Source organism: Mirounga leonina, unplaced genomic scaffold (assembly GCF_011800145.1).
Source record: "Mirounga leonina isolate KUSES-001 unplaced genomic scaffold, KU_Mleo_1.0 Mir_366, whole genome shotgun sequence".
Taxonomy (NCBI): domain Eukaryota; kingdom Metazoa; phylum Chordata; class Mammalia; order Carnivora; family Phocidae; genus Mirounga; species Mirounga leonina.
This window is the reverse complement of record NW_023270709.1, coordinates 28,588,920-28,606,562: the sequence shown is the minus strand read 5'-3', so window position 1 is coordinate 28,606,562 and position 17,643 is coordinate 28,588,920. Positions and strand designations below refer to the sequence as shown.

The 17,643-nt window shown below is 45.9% G+C and overlaps 1 non-coding gene across 1 annotated transcript; it reads left to right on the top strand.

Moving 5' to 3' along the window:
• Window positions 1-7,680: 7,680 nt before the first annotated feature.
• Window positions 7,681-7,752, top strand: TRNAA-AGC. Its single transcript has one exon. It is a non-coding gene; the product is annotated as a tRNA-Ala (tRNA).
• The last annotated feature ends 9,891 nt before the right edge of the window (window positions 7,753-17,643 follow it).

Sequence of the window (17,643 nt, the reverse complement as noted above, 5' to 3'; positions counted from 1 at the left end):
GAGGCAAGAGAAAAAGCACAGAGAGGGAGGTGAGTTCTCTGTTACCCTTGCTGATACCACTCTCCCTCTGTTTCCCTAAGAAGATTTACAGTAGCTACTTAAAGAATATTTGCTTGCTTGAAACATCTAATCCTACTTTGTCCCTTCAGCTAACTTTGCCTCCTACTTTAAACATTAACGATGCAGTGCAATCAAATGAAGACACAACTTCCTTCACCAACGTAAACAGTGTGCCTATATGTGTATCCATCCTTTTTAAATTGCTGTCTGCTAACGTGAAGGAAACATCCCTTGTCTCAGTGCTACTCTAGTTTGAATGTCCATACAAAATGACCCGGGAATTTGCTAAAATGAAAATTCCATGGGTCTGGGCAAGGCCTGAGATTCTCTATTTTATAACCAGCCCCAGGTGATGTCAATGCTGTTGGGCTCCACACGACACTTTTTGTGGCAAGAACTTAACCCCTCTAGGACTAGTCCTCCAATGGTGCTCAAGCCATCATGTTTTGCATTCCCAGGAACCCTGCTCTCCCAACTGTTCTTACTTCCACCTCTCCCTCTCTACTGGCTTCTCATTATTGTCTACAGTGGCTCAAGTTTCTCCCCTGGCTCCATGTTCTCTTATGATCACACTCTCTTCCTCCCCTCCAGATCCCAGCCATATTTCTCAAAATGCCCATTTCTACCCTGCATCTCCATTCCTCATCTCACTCTCCCTTCTCAACTCTCCGAATGTGTCCTTGAATCCTAGAGCTCTCCTGAATTGGTTATGGGGTCACCAATGAGTCCTTTGTCTCTAAATCTAATGCACATATTTTGGTAAATGTTGTTTTTCAAAGTTCGTAACTAGATGACCTTTCTTCGTGCTCAACACGGGCTTCCTGAGCACTCTTGCGTACTGCAAGTGCTCTAAATGCACTCTATAAGCTGATACTCTAAAAATACATCTTTAGTTCCTTACAAGAGTCAGAACCATGTAGCCGACGGCACTCCACCTTGCTGTTCCATGGGCGCCTTGCCCTGCCCAGCCCCCCCAACACGTATCTAATCAATCACCCAGGACTCCCAATGCTCCTCTCCAGTACCTCTCCAAACCATACACTACTTTCCTGCTCATTCACTCTAGTATACATCTCTAGCCACTCTTGAAACTCATAAGTATCCATAAGTCAACTTCCCTTTCTCTCCTTGTGCTGCACTCACAGGCAAGGTTCTTAATCAAGGTTGAAACTAACTATGCCAATGCCTGGGAAGCCCATATTTTCCAAAGAAAAATACTCATCCATGCTCATGGAATTCATTTTGACTTCACAGCAACGAATATTAAGTGGGTAGACAGTGCTGCCTGGAAAGCCTAATATTGTTCCCTAGTGATTTGCTTTCCCTATCTTAATAATCATTATTTTTCATTGTGGCGTAATAAGAAATATATTTAGTCTTTGTCCCAGATTCCTAGCATAGATTTCCTAAAACACTTGTACTTTCCTAAATGATAAGAATGTCTTTTGTTACCCATAAGGAGCTCTTTTTGAGGTCACTTGACTTTATGCTAATGAGGCGACTTAGAGTGGGACCCCCTAGATAGCTTTCGATGGGCTGATCACAGAAAGACTGAGCAGTTACAGTGTTGCAACTTTCAGCCTCAACCAATGGCCTCTGGGAAGTTCCGGTCTAAAGACTAAGCTCTATAAAAACTCCTGAGCAACAAGATTTGATGACTGTCCATGTTGGTGAAGCATCCTCATGCTGGGAGGGGGGTGCTCCCAGTTCCATGCAGACAGAAGCTCCTGTGCTCAGGACCCTTCAAGATCTCATCCCATGTATCTTTTCTTCTGACTGTTAATCTGTATCTTTTATTATATCCTTTATAATTCAGTAAGTAGATAACCTGGCATCAATAACCTGGTGAGTAGAGATTTGTGAGCTACTTTAGCAAATTAATTGAATCTGAGGAGGCAGTCATGTGAACCTCCAGTTTATATCCAGTCAGGGAGAAGCAAGGGTAACATCCTGGCTGAAATGGGGACCACCTGGGTGGCTTGCTTGGTTAAGTGTCTGCCTTTGGCTCAGGTCATGATCCCAGGGTCCTGGGACAGAGTCCCACATCGGGCTCCCTGCTCAGCAGGGAGTCTGCTTCTCCCTGTGCCCCTCCCCCTGCTTGTTCTCTCTCTCTCTCTCAAATTTAATTGTCAGAGAGAGAGGAAGAGCCAGCAAGCACAAGCAGCGGGAGCAGCAGAGGGAGAATCAGCTCCCCGCTGAGCAGGGAGCCCAATGTAGGACTCTGTCCCAGGACCCTGGGATCATGACCTGAGCCGAAGGCAGACGCCCAACCGACTGAGCCACCCAGCCCTCCCAAATAAAATCTTAAAAAAAAAAAAAAGAAAAAAGAAATGGGCCCATCTTGTGGGACTGAGCCCTTAACCTGTGGGATTTAACCCTGTCTTCAGGTACATAGTGTCAGATCTGAATTAGATTTGTAGGATGCCCCATCATTGTTCACTGATAATTAGAGAATTGTTCGGTTGTGTTGGGAAAAAAACACATCAGACTCCTGTTGTTACTTGAAACTGGGTTTGTCTCTTGGGGGGGGGGGGTGTCAAGCCAAAAGATACAACCAAGCCAAGGAATAGGAAGAGGGATGTTTTTATTTGCAACAAGTAAAGGAGAACACCAGGGGTATTTCCCAAAGCAGTGTCTCCTCAACAACAAAACTGGGAAGTTTTAACCTAAGAGTGCATACATATTCACGAAGGGGCTTTTGCAATGGGGATTTCGGCATGGAACTGGGGCAAAAGTCATCTTCAGGTGACAGAGTCCAGGTCAAAGTCCCAGGGCCAGCAGGGGTCAGCATCAATTCTCTGGAGTTGATCTAGTGTATCTGAGGCCCAAAGAGCATTAGGTCCTGCAAAGGTGACTCAAGAAAGTGCTTTGGGCAGTCTTTACTTTTGAATCAGCACTGGGAGTTTTAGCAGTCTGTGATAGGATTGGGTGATCTCCTGGTCCGATGGCGGCTGTTCCTACATTCTTTTGTTTCCTTAGAACTATTGGCTACTAAGGCCTCTTCCTTGGCAATTTCTACATATCTCAGGAAGTTCTGCCAGAAAATGTTTTTTGGGCAAGTAGTGTGGGTCAGGCATAGATCACAAAAGGTATAATTAACATAAAATTGTAAGATATTTATAGTGCACACTGTGGGTGATTTCATACACACACATACACACACATACACACACGTGCACATACACGTTGGGAAAGGATTTCCCCATCTAGTTAATACATCCATCACCTTTTAAAAAATTTATTTATTTTAGAGAGAGCGTGCACAAGCAGGAGGAGGGGCAGAGAGAGAGGGATCGAACTCCAGCAGGCTCCCCACTGAGCAGGGAGCTCACTCTCGGGACCCTGAGATCATGACCTGAGCCAAAATCAAGAATTGGATGCTTAACTGACTGAGCCACCCAGGCGCCCCCATCCATCGTTTTCCTTATTTATCTTGTGTGTGTGGAAATGTAAGTTCTACTCTCTTAGCAGATTTCAGTTACACAGTCCAGTGTTAGCAACTACAGTCCCCATGTTTTACATGAGATCCTCAGACCCTACTCATCTTAGAAGTGAAAGTTTGTATCTTTTATCAACCTCTCTATTTCCCCCACTTTCCAGCCTCTGGCAACCACTTTTCTACTCTGTTTTTATGAGTTTGACTTTTTTTCCCTCCTGATTCCCCATAGAAGTGATACCATGTAGGATTTGTCTTCCTCTGACTTATTTCACTTAGCATAACGCCTAAAGGTCCACGAATGTTGTCACAAAAGGCAGCATTTCCTCCCTTCTCGTGGCTGGGTAATACTGCATTGAATATATGGACCACATCTTCATCCATTTATCTGTTGATGGACACTTAGGTTGTTTCTGTGTATTGCTACTGTGATTAATGCTACAGTGAACATGGGAGTATAGATACCTCTTCAACATCTGTTTTAATTTCCTTTGAATATTAAAAGGTGGTTCTAGTCACCAAATTCCACTGTGTGTGTGCAGGGAATTTTCCCACACCAATAAGCAATGCTCTGTATATCAGCCAAGTGTCCTATCATTCAGCTGAATTCTGACACTATTTACCTGGAGACAGAATCAGATCCCATAGATTAAGGGCTCCATCCAGCAAAGAACGGCTTCCCCTCCCACTCGCTGCCCCTGCTTCAGACACCAGCACATGTCCGATTCGTTACCTGTACTTCTCACTGACTGGCTAGAAATCAGAGGTTTCCATGACCCACCCTCCTTGGGTCTGATAAATTTGCTAGAACAGCTCACATTACTCAGAGGAAAAAAAAAAACAAAAACAAAACATTTTACTTACAGATTAAAAGGATATAACTCAGAAACAGCCAGATGGAAGAGATGCTCAGGAAAAGGGCATGGAGTTTCCGTGCTCTCCAAGTGCACCACTCACACCAGATCTGTACGTGATCACAAACCCAGAAGCACTCCACATTCTCTTTGGGGTTTTTATGTGGAGAAGTCTCCATGCCTAGGCATGACTACATAGGCACGATTGATTAAATAATTGCCCATTGACAATTGATTCAAGCTCCAGTCCTTTTCCCCTCGAAGGTCAGAGAGGTAGGACTGAAAGTTCCAACCTTTAATCTTGGGGCTAGTTCTCCTGGCAACCAGCCCCCAACCTGAGGTGCAGTCACTATTAACATAATAAAAGACACCTTTGTTGCTGTAATGATTTAGGAACTTCTGTGGGTTTTAGGAGCTCTGTCCCAGCAACAGGGTGAAAACAAAATAGATACTTCCTGGTAAAAATCACAACATCACAGATATACGTGATGTGGGAAACCAAAGCAAAAGAAAAATTAAATTTCCTTACTACTTATAGCCCATTCACAAGTCCTTAAAACAGGCAGTGACCTTCCTCTGGGCTGCCTGGATGTGGACACTTTGCTAAGGGCAAAAGGCAACCTTAACCCCAAGATCCTGTGAGTCTTATTTTAATATATAGAAATTCCTTTGGAAACTTCCTTTATCTCTACTGCCCAAGATACATGTTGGCAACCATCCCCCAAGCAGATGACCCACGGATACACATCTGAAGGGTCACATGACTTGAGTTTTTACTAAACAGTAATAAATGAACTTTCCTAACAACAGCTAGCTGCCCTCAGGATCCTGGAAACCTTGTTTCCAAAATACCTTGGAGGCCTGTGCTGTCCCTACCCCCTCCCAACTTGAAAGTGTACAATGGGCCACTGCTCAGGACCCCGGTGCAGCTCTTTTCTGCCCAGGGGTCCTGTCCCTGTGCTTTAATAAAACCACCTTCTTGCACCAAAGACATCTCAAGAATTTTCTTGGCTGTTGGCTTCGAACCGTAACATTCTTCCCACGTCAATACACACCCAGAAGTAGAATTGCTGGATCACATAGTTCTGTTTTTAATGAATTTTTGAGGAACCTCTATATTTTCCCTAGTGGCTGCGCAAATGTCATTCCCACCAACAGTGCAGAAGGGTTCCCTTTTCTCCACATCCTCGCCTACAATCTTGTCTTTTTGCTGATAGCCATTGGAACAGGTGCGAGGTGATATCTCATTGTGGTTTTTATTTCTATTTCTCTGACGATGAGTGATGGTGAACACTTTTTCACATATCTGTTGGTCATTTGTATATCTTTGGAAAAATGTTCAGTTCCTCTGCCCATTTTTAAATTGGATTATTCGATTCTGCTATTGAGTTGTATGAGTTCTTTATATATTTCAGATATTAACCCCTTATCAGCTAACCAGATACATGATTTGCAAATATTTTTTCCCATTTTAGTAGGTTGCCTTTTCATTTAAAATCTCCTAACAGAAAATATTCTGTTGATTCATGTATACAAGCATCTCTCTCTATCCATTCACTCATTCACTCTTAAAAAATTCAAATACTTACTTATCCCAGGTACTGTAGTCAGCACTGAGGTACAATTAAGGATAACATAGTGTCTTAGCTAACCTTCAGGAAGGCCCGCTGAGATCCTTACCTCCTGATTACACACCCTTGGGCAGTTCCCTCCCACTTAAATCAGTCAGGGAGACCTAGATGAGGAGGGACTGAAGCCTCCTCCCAACATCTTGAAAGCAGATCTTGCAGAGTCAGACCTCAGAGGGCGTGTGCCCTGTAGACACCTGAGTTCTACTTCACAAGACACATGGGGCCAGAACCCAGCCAAGCTGCTCTGGGGTTCCTGACCCACACAATCTGCAAGATCATAAACATTTATGTTCTTAACCCATTAAAATTTCGAGTATTACTCAGCAGTAGATAACTAATATTCACAGCAAGCCTTAAAAAAATTTCTCTTTGGTAAACAATCATTATTTACAAAAATAATCTTTATCTGTTTCTCTCAAGCTACCAGACTATTATCAGAAACCATATTCCTTGGAAATCGACTTGGAAGGCTAAACGAAGACGTGTGGTTGTCTTCTCCTGTTTCCCTTTTTATCCTGACAAAAACCTGAAGTCTTTAGGCAGGCTGGCTAGTCGGTCAGCCACCAGAGGGTCCCGGACCTTCCACTGAAGCAATCACTGGCAAAAAGAGAGGGATAAGCCATAATTATTTGAGACAACGCGTGGTTTCCGCAAACTGTGGGGGACCCCATCCCTACTGCAGGAACAACCTGTAGGCTCTCTAGGCAAGGCGGAAGGATGAGCCATGCTGGGGCGTCTGCTAGTCGGGTCGCGCGGGCGTCTGCGGCCGGGTCCCCTCGGGGTCCCCCCAGCGCGCCCCCCGGAGCAGCGGCCCGGAGCCACACGCACGTCCGCGCCTCTGCGCGCGGCAGCCTCAGCTTCCCCTCCTCTCTCCTTGGCATCCCCTCCATTCTTGCAGGCGGGCTCACGGGTCACCGTGCCCGGGCACGGCCCCGAACGCCAGGCAGGCTTAAAGCCTCGGTTTGCAGCCCTTGGGGAGGAGGGGGCCCGGATGGCGGGGGAACCACTCCGTCTGCAGCGAATGAAGCACCGCGGAAGCTGATGTGTCTCCTGGATCTTACAAGTAACTCGTTGCTCACTTCTTTCCGGGCCCTTTGTTCGAAAGCAGCAGAGCGGGGTCTGAGGATTTCTGTTCTCTGGGTTTGATTTGCATTTTTGGATTAAACGAGGGTCAGAAGGCCGCAGGCCGCAATCCAGCATCTCTCTCCTTTAGCCAAGTTTACAGTGAAAGATTGTTTTTGTAACAGTTCCCGCCGCCGCCTCCTCGTTTTCTGAGAAAAGGTCACAGCGGTTTCTGGAGCCCGGGAACGCGGCGCAGAAATGCGGCGGAGAATTGGGGGACACTTTGCTGTGTTCCACAGTTAAAGACAGTCATGGGGAAACCGGCTTTCTCTTTCCTGGAAGGATCTTTCCTTTGACCCGCAGGCCTTTTGAGAAACGAGAAGGGCACTCAGACAGTGAGGGCGGGGAGTGTTTCTTACTGAGATTTCCCACCCCAGTGTGTCCTCCGCGGGTCCCGAATGCCGGCAGTCTGCGGGCCAGAATGCCTTGCCAGCGGGTGTCTAGAGGAGAGGGGGAAATTCGAGTTCTCCTTTACCAAAGAACAAGACAGACTTGTTTAAAATGTGAAAAAAAGGCGGGAGGGACTAAATTTGCTCCATTTCATGAAGACAGTTTAGGAAGGCGCTGCGTGTGTAGTGGGGATGTAGCTCAGTGGTAGAGCGCATGCTTAGCATGCATGAGGTCCCGGGTTCGATCCCCAGCATCTCCATCCCTTTTGTCCCCTTGCTGGGAAATCGCTTTCTTGCTCCCGGTCCCAGCCCGTTACCGCAGGACCCGAAAATTAATCGTCTTGCTCCCCAGCACTTGCAGTCGGCTGGGTGTGCGCCTGACCTCTCCGCTGCGAACTCTGCATCCACCTCGCGCCCGCAGCCCTTGCCTGTGACCGCGCACCAAGCGAATCCCGAGCGGCTTTGGTCCCTCCCGGCTCCAGGAAAAACGCGATTCACCCACGTAAACTCTGAACGGGAAGGCTTGGGGACGGGTTCGTGTCTCGCTTAGTTTCGGGGCGGGGGCGCCGGGCGGCGAGCGCGCCGGGGGTTTCCACGCTGAGGCTCCGCGCGAGAGAGGAGCCTTCTCCTGCGGACCCGCTGCGGACGCGCGGGGTGGACCCCGGGCCCGACCGTGACCTGCGCGCCGAGCCCAGCCCCGCGAGCAGAGCAGGCGCGCTTCGCCGAGTGCGCTCCGCGCTGGGTGCGCGCGCGGCGGGAGCCGGTTTGCAGCCTGCGGGCTGTGGGCGCGGCGGCTGCGCGGTCGCCTCGGCCGGGCGCGAGAATCCGCTGCGCGGGGACCCGGCTGCTGCGGGTGAGGACGGTCCGGGGCGGCTCCTCGGTGTGTGTGCTCGGAGCGCGGCTGGCTCTCGGAGCGGGGCGTCTCGCCTCTCGTGCTTCAGCCCCCGCCTCTCCACCCGGGACACCCGGGCGCACGAACAGGCGCAGGAGCTGAGGAAACGGTTTTCCGTGGTTTCGGGCTTTCCCCTAGACAGGCCTCTGGCCGCTCTAGAGCCCCAGGGACCGCGGACGCGACCCGGGAATGTCCCGAATTCCTTGCAGGTGCGGGAAGCCCGGCAATCTCCATTCCTTTTGTCCCCTTGCTGGGAAATCGCTTCCAAAGGAAGACTGTCCTTTGCGTCAGACTCTTCAACGCTTTGCTTGTGCTGCCCAAGTCCTTAAGGAAAAACCCCCGCAAAATGAAGGTGTGGGCCTTGGGACGGGCCCTTGGCCGTGGGGTGCCCTGCAGCTCCCACCCCGTTAGCTTCGGGGTCAAGCGCGCTTGCTCTTGCCAGTATGTATGCAGGCCCTAAGGAAACGCAACATGTGAGCTGATGAAAACTAGCCGCGGGGCATCTACCAGCCGAGGGGTCGATGAGGACAGAGTCCACGGGCTTTCACAGCCGAGGCCGCCGCTGTGGGATCACGAGAGCCCTACGGAGCAACAGGAGCAGCTTTTTGTTGCGATTATTCCATCTTGTCTTCTGCCGTCACGTGGGGTCACCTGACTGTGATCAACTTGGCCGAAGATTGTTTTTCGGATTCCTCTGTTCCAAACCACACAGACTCTCCTTTAGTTCAACCAATAAAAATTTTAGGGACAGTTGGGGACCAGTCTCCCAGCTAAAGTATTTTATTTGTTGAATACGGTGTGCGGGGGGGGGCATTGGGAGGGATGGGGAAGGAGAGCAGCCATTAGGGTTCCCTGAGCTCTGAATGTCTTTAGAGCTAACGCAGTGGTTCTCCAGCTTGGCTGCACGCTGGGGTCGCCCTGACGGCTCTCGCATTTCCTGACGTCTGGATCCCACTCCGAGGTTCTAGTTTAACTTGTCTGTAATGTGGCATGGACACGGGCATTTTTAGAAGCTCCCTAGGTGACTAGAATAAGCAGTCAAGATTGAGAACCACTGGCCTAGACACTCTCTATTGAAATTATCTCCAAATATCCACAAAGGGGGGGAAGAGGCATAAGAGAGGTCATCTGCAGGTTTATTCCTTTGTTGTTAGGCTCAGTTTATCTAGAGACACCACTGATCACTCAGATAGTCGTAGATAACGTGAGCAGTCTGCAGACCAAGTCAGGGGCAGATGGAGGCCGTCAATGGGATGGAGCTTACCGTGTCCACATATTCAGTTCTGCTAAGTAGAAGAATGCCCTCTCTCCTCTCCCCCCTCCCTCTCTCTACCTCTCCCTCCCTCTCACCCCATCCCTCCCTCCCTCTCCTCCTCTTTCCCCGCCCTCCTCTTCCCTCTCTCTCTCTCCCTCTCTCCCTATCCCTCTCCCTCCATCTCCCTCTCTCCCCACTCTCCCCCTCTTCCCCTTTCTCTCCCTCTACCTGTCTCCTCCTCCCGTCTCTCCCTCCTCCTCCCTTCCCCCTCCCCTCTCTCCCTCTCTACCCCTGAGATCCTAGTTTGCAAAGCTGGTCATTGGGAAGAAAGCAGATCACTTAATAATTCAGGGCCTTCTGGGACAGAAAGGATATACCCTAAATCCTGCTCTCCCAGATTTTAAATTTGGAGGTACTCTCAGCGATCTGAGAGACTCTGACCTAGACTTTTAAGTTTCCTGAAATAAAATTACCCCCTAGAAAAGGGGGGTTGATATTGGAAACTTGAGGCTAAGTCTTTTTTTTTTTTTTAAGATTTTATTTATTTATTTGTGTGAGAGAGAATGAGAGAGGGCACATGAGATGGGGAGGGTCAGAGGGAGAAGCAGACTCCCTGCTGAGCAGGGAGCCCGATGTGGGACTCAATCCAGGGACTCGGGGATCATGACCTGAGCCAAAGGCAGTCGCTTAACCAACTGAGCCACCCAGGCGCCCAGAGGCTAAGTCTTTATAAGGGAGGGCTTGTTTTAATATATCATGTGGTTCTGGCTCCTTTATAGAAAATTAATAATTTTTTTAAAAAATTTTTATTTATTTGACAGCACAAGCAGAGGGGGAGAGGGGAAGAAGCAGGCTCCCTGCTGAGCAAGGAGCCCAATGCAGGGCTCCATCCCAGGACCCTGGGATCATGACCTGAGCTGAAGGCAGCCGCTTAACCAACTGAGCCACCCAGGTGTCCCGAAAATTAATAATGTTTTTAACAACATTTCACGAGATGACTATTTTAATTAGATGAAGCCAGATCTCATTTGCTGTAGTTTTTCTGCCCAAAGAATATTAGGAGGAGCAAAGATAGAAAGAAAAGGGGCTATTTTCTAAGAACATAGAAATGAGCAGAGAGCTGACATCAGGGGAAAATTCTACTTGCTGGGGCGCCCGGGTGGCTCAGTCGTTAAGCATCTGCCTTTGGCTCAGGTCATGATCCCAGGGTCCTGGGATGGAGTCCCACGTTGGACTCCCTGCTCAGCAGGAAGCCTGCTTCTCCCTCGCCCACTCCCCCTGCTTGTGTTCCTGCTCTCCCCCTGCTTGTGTTCCTGCTATCGCTATCTCTGTCTCTGTCAAATAGATAAATAAAATCTTTAAAAAAAAAAAATTCTACTTGCTGATCTTTATTCCTTAGCATTGAAGAAAAGACTAAAGGCTCCTTTTTTAAAAAAGATTTTATGTATGAGAGAGACAGCAAGAGAGGGAACACAAGCAGGGGCAGAGGGAGAGGGAGAAGCAGGGAGCCTGGTGAGGGGCTCAATCCCAGGACCCTGGGGTCAGGACCTGAGCTGAAGGCAGTCGCCCAACCAACTGAGACACCCAGGCGCCCCTATAGACTCCTTTTATTTAGCAACAATGAAACTTCTCTGAGCCTACACGGAGTTTGACTGCATTTAGTAGTTTCTACAAAGCCTTGTGGCTAGAGAAAATTAGAGGTGAACCTAGGTCATTTCATGAAAACATACACCTTACTCTTCTCATTTCGAGGAGAATGAGACATAACAGATCTACATTGTAGTATGGGGCAGTCCTGGCACAGTTTAATTTTAAATTGTGACCACTGATCTCTTGGTGATTTACAATAAAATATGTCCACGTACATAGAGAGCATAGAAGGCTAAAAATTTCTTTCTTGTCTATATTGGGTCTTCAGGTACAAAGAGAGGACAAACCAGATCTGAAGAAAGAAGCCAATCACACTTCTCACTAAGACATTTGCATATGACCAGAGTGCATTCCAAGCCAAAGGATCTCTGCAAAATGCAGCAAATCTGGGAGAGTTCAAACACTCAAGGAAGGAAATCTGACAATGCTTGGATAACCTCTGAAACATGAAGGAAGTTACCACCTCTGGTCACCTGGAATGAACAGCCTACTGAAAGGAAGACTTTAGGGACTGAGGCACTCTGCCCTACAATAATGTGAAGGGTGAGTGAGAGGCAAGGGGGTGTGGTTATACCTTATACATTGAATATGCTAATGGAAAAAATGTTCTTAAATATCCCAATGGTCAGCTCAAAGCATCAACGGAAGCCTCAGGCTTTCTGTGACCGTAGTAAAGGAATAATGTTTGTGAGGGGTTATGAGGTAGCTGATGATCGTCGATAGCTTCAACTATAGATATTTGTCCAACTTCATCTATAGCTGAATTGTTAAATCAGTGAAGTTTATAAGTTCTCCAGGTCTTATATGTGAAATTTAGGGGCCTGATAGGGAAAGAGTGATGTTGAGAATTAGGGTAAGGTTTAGCGGTCTAGAAGTTCCTTGAACCCTCGGTTCGTGCTGGTCTTCTCCTGGGATTTATAGCAGGTGAATTCTTCTCTTAACAACTGAGCATCTTCTTACTTTGTGTGCTAGTCAGGGTTCTCTAGAGAAACATACCAATATTGTGTATGTGTAGAAAGAGACACAGAGAAAGGGAGAGATCTATTTTAAGGAATTGGCTCACACAACAGCCCGAAATCTGCAGGGCAGTCTGGCAAGTCTGGCAAGAGGTGATGTTGTATTCTTGAATCCAAATGTAATCTGGAAGCAGAATTTCTTCCTCCTTGGGGGAACTCTGTATATTCTCTTGAGGCCTTCAGGTGATTGGATGAAGCCGACCCACATTATGGAGGGTCATCTGCTTCACTCAACGTCTATTGATTTAAATGTTAATCACATCTAAACAAAATACCTTCACAACAACAACTAGACTGGGTTTTGACCAAACAACTGGGCACCATAGCCTAGCTGAGTTGACACAAAAAAATAAATTGTCACACTTTGTTCTTAGATCCTGCAATTCTCTCGTGTAAATTTTTATCTAACAAAAGACTGCCGATTCTCTAGGGAAGCAGTGATCCCTGCATTTATGAAGAAATAAGAATCACTTTAAGAAGGAACAGAACATGTGTTCTAGAGAAATTTACAGTATCATTACCACAGATACATTTTGTTTTGTCAGTTAACATTTTAGCCATGTAAGGACAAAGACTATTTCTCTTCCCTTTGTTATTTCTCTCAGGCATTTAATTCACAGCTTTGAAAGTCCAGAAATTCTAGCAATATTTGATGAATGGTTGAGGTTCTACTGCATGTGTGGAAATAAGCTAATACTTGGAATTTTGCAAGTGCACTGCACTCTCGCTTTACTTCTGTATTATTTTTCTAATGTGATAATGTGAAAGTTTATGCCACTTTCTTTTATTAAAATTAAAATTAATGATAAGGGGCGCCTGGGTGGCTCAGTCGTTAAGCATCTGCCTTTGGCTCAGGTCATGATCCCAGGGTCCTGGGATCGAGCCCCGCATTGGGCTCCTCGCTCTGCGGGAAGCCTGCTTCTCCCTCTCCTACTCCCCCTGCTTGTGTTCCCTCTCTCACTGTATCTATTTCTGTCAAATGAATAAATAAAATCTTTAAAAAAATAAAAAAATAAAATTAATAATGAGATATTTAAAGTATAATACGGGGAATATTACAATAGACCTCATAAACCCATTATCCAAATCTTTGTTTCCTTTTCTTTTTTTAAGATTTATTTATTTATTTATTTGACAGAGAGAGAGAGAGAGAGCACAAGTAGGCAGAGCGGCAGGCAGAGGGAGAGGGAGAAGCAGGCTCTCCACTGAGCAGGGAGCCGGACGTGGGGCTCGATCCCAAGACCCCAGGATCATGACCTGAGCTGAAGGCAGCCGCTTAACCGACTAAGCCACCCAGGCGCCCCCAAATCTTTCTTTTTCTAAGAAAATAATTCACCCATCACTTTTCATTTCCTTTCCTCTCTGCATGTGTACCCTTCCATGTATATTTTAATCTTTTACCACATGTATACCTATAAAAATTTTACACTATTTACCTGTCTCACTGTACATATTTATTACAATGTTCTTTTAGTTCACTATTATCTATTTCACACAAATTCCCTATGATAGAAGGAGACACATCACATTTAAACTTTAATTGTTATGTAGTTAATCTGTTGGAGAAGACACAGCTTTATGTCCAATATTTGCTTCCCAAGCAATGCCACAAAGAATATCACTGTACATGTCTCCTTGGAGAAATTTGTAAGGAGTTGCTGAATCCTATATCTGGAAGTGGGATTGCTGAATCGTAAAGATAGGATATCTCTAGCTTTTCTAGATATTGCCAAAATTGTTTCTAGATATTGCCATACTGCTTGTGCAAAATTTATATTCTCAGCAACATCCAATGATAATATCTCCCACCCTCTACCAAGCCTTGGCATTATTGAACTTGAGAAGTTTTGCCAATAGATGAAAGTAAAAGTATTCTCCAAATTTGCATTTGTTAAATTACTGGTGAGGTTCAGCATATTTCATATATTTGTTGGCCTTTTATGTTTCTTCATCTGGGAGCTGGAGAGAGACACAGCGAGAGAGGGAACACAAGCAGGGGGAGTGGGAGAGGGAGAAGCAGGCTTCCTGCGGAGCAGGGAGCCTGATGCAGGGCTATGTGGGGCTCGATCCCAGGACCCTGGGATCATGACCTGAGCTGAAGGCAGATGCTTAACGACTGAGCCACCCAGGTGCCCCTGGGAGCTGAGTCTTTATATCCTTTGTCCAAATTTGTACTGATTGTCAACTTCAGTATTTACATTCTGCCTCATTAGTTTGTAAGTGATGAATGAATGCCTCTTGGTGTTAAACTGCCCACTGCTCTCCACCACCTGAAAGTCAGTACAAATAGAGTTACCCCTTCGGTCTGTCATCAGCCTGGTGAATGCTGGTGTCTTCCCAGTGCTCATTCACAAGAGATAGATCACACCTACTCAACATGACCAATATTCCACTTCTCTTCTTGAGCAATACAAGGATTTTAAAATGTTGTAATTATGACTATTGCCCTACAAATTTCCCTGACATTGTTGCTAACAGTTTGGTTCTACCTTGTTCTTTTTTTTTAGTCTTAACACACCACAAATTTATTATCTTACAGTTCTGTAGGTCAGAGTACAACCCAGCTCTCACAGAGACACCTTGTTCTTCCTAAAGTCATCCAAATGTTACTTACTGTTATAATTCAAGTAAATGCTTCTTAAAAATTTAGCTATAGGGCGCCTGGGTGGCTCAGTTGGTTAAGCGACTGCCTTCGGCTCAGGTCATGATCCTGGAGTCCGGGGATCGAGTCCCGGGATCGAGTCCCGGGATCGAGTCCCGGGATCGAGTCCCGCATCTGGCTCCGGGCTCCCTGCTCGGCAGGGAGTCTGCTTCTCCCTCTGACCCTCCTCCCTCTCGTGCTCTCTGTCTCTCATTCTCTCTCTCGCAAATAAATAAATAAAATCTTAAAAAAAAAATTTTTAGCTACAAACTTCCTGTTTATTTAGCTCACCCTTGCTTTTCACATCTCACTACTTCTTGCTCAGTTCCCTTTTCCCTCGAATTAATTACTTCACATTGATCTCAACTAAGATCTTAGTTAATGACACATTTTTAAAGGTCTTGATTTTATTCTTATTCTTAAATAATTTAGCTAGATAAAGAATTTTAATCTCAGTTATCTTCCATCAGCGCCATAATCATGTTATTCCATCATTTGTCTGTTGTTGCTCCTTTTTTACTTTCTAGTGCTGATGAGAAATCCACTATTAAGTGTAATGATGATTTCTTTTATCCTAAAGTAACTCATCTTAAATTAAGGAAAAATAAAGTCAGAATTATGAGATTCTCCCATAAAGTATGACCAAAGTTTGTAAGAAGCTACTGTTTGCCAGTAAGAAGAAACGGGGGGAAAAACATTTCAAAGCAAATATATCTTCACAGTTTCCCTATCCTAAAGGCCTGTTTTACTGACCCAGTAACTGAGCCCACTTTCCCCTCTTTGGCCACAGCCGCACCTCTCCCGGTTGCATCCCTCTGCAGAGTGCCTCCTGCGCCCCTCATTCCCACTGCTGAATTACCAGCCACCGCAGTCTCAGATCTCACTCACCCACCTTCCTGCTTTCCCCATTCTCTCACCTCCCCATCTTCAACCCCCTCTGAAGCTCAGGCTGCTGCATGCTCCTAGCTCAGTCTTTGCTTTTACTCCCCCTGTAATGGTCCCTTACCCCGTTACTCCTATTTGATTCTTCTATCCTCCCCAGCTTCCATGCTACCCAGTTCCTAACTTTTCCTTCCCAGGCTGTAGCTCTCTTCCCACACATATGTCAGATAATCCAATTCTGAGTGGCCCTTATTTATTTCCACTCTCTCCCCACCTCTGGTTGTTTCCAGGAACTTTGGACCTGGATCACTGATCAGAGGTGTACTTCTTTTGCTTTTCTCCTTCCCTCCCTCCATCCCTCCCCCCCTCCCTCCCTTTCTTCCCTTTTCATTTTGTCTTTGAACTTCAATTTTTTTTCAGCTTTTTAGCTAGGGTATAGAAACCTTTCACGGGTTCCTCCCATCACTCCCTATTCACTAGTTCCCTTTTAAAATAAATTTATTTCAGTTAAGTTTGGGGCAAAACGTAGGAAAAAGCATAGCTCTTCCTCAGAAGATGATGCCTAGGCCGGCCATGACCAAATAAGGCAAACTACTAGGCGTAAAGAATGGGAGTGTATTGGGCACCTGGGTGGCTCAGTCGTTAAGGTCTGCCTTCGGCTCACGTCATGATCCCAGGGTCCTGGGATCGATTCCCACATCGGGCTCCCTGCTCTGCGGGAAGCCTGCTTCTCCCTCTCCCACTCCCCCTGCTTGTGTTCCTGCTCTCGCTATGTCTCTCTCTGTTAAAAAAATAAATGAAAAAATCTTTAAAAAAAAAAAAAAGAATGGGAGTGTATTATCTCACAGTTCTGGAGGCTACTAATCTAAGATCAGGGAGTCAGCAGGGCTGTTTCTTCTGCTCCATGCCTCTCCCCAAGTTTTGGTGGTTCACTGGCAATGTTTGGTGTTCTTTGGCTTGTAGATGCATCACCCAGATGCCTGCCTTCATGTTCATATGTGTGTGTGTCTGTCTCCAAATGTCCCCCTTTTACAAGGACATGAGTATATATAGATACAAAGTATATATATAATGTATGAGAGAGGCTTGATCTTAACTACTTGTATCCCATTCTGAAGGACTGGGGGTTAGGATGTCAACATATGAATGTCTAGGGGGACAAAATTCAACTGATTACACCTATTAGCTATAGTATGTTGACTCACCCTATTCTCAACAGAAGAAGCATTCACTGAGGGTCATGAGAAATCATTGCAATTACGAAAAATCTCCATGTTCCAGTAACCATACTCATGTCCGTCATTTAGCTATTTTGGGTCTAATGTTAATCAAACAATTTTACATCAAATTGCTCTACTGTCTCGTGTTATTTGCTCTTTCAATTCACTCACACATCCAAGTGCAAGTCTATTTCTGGGAGGTCCTCACTGGACTAGGTTCCACTGGTTCTGCCTCTTTTTAAAGTGCCTTCCAGACCTTCCTACTATTGGGCCTTGGTCAGATTTATTTCATTACAGCTTGGCACAGATTCCTGTTTTGGTTAAACACCTGGAATTGAAAGTATCAAAGATGTTTTCAAGTGCTACTTGTATAGTTTGTGTATTATATATATATATGACATTTTTCTAGGAAAAATCTAATAAAGGGAAATGCCCAAAAAATGTACTGAGCCATGCACATGGTACAGAGTACTATGTACATAACTATATTACCAGTCTGTATTAAGTGTTCATCTATTATCTTGTATTTCTTTTATTGTAACACTTACAAACTTTATTAAAATTTCTCGTTTCATTTTCTATCATCTGTGGCCAT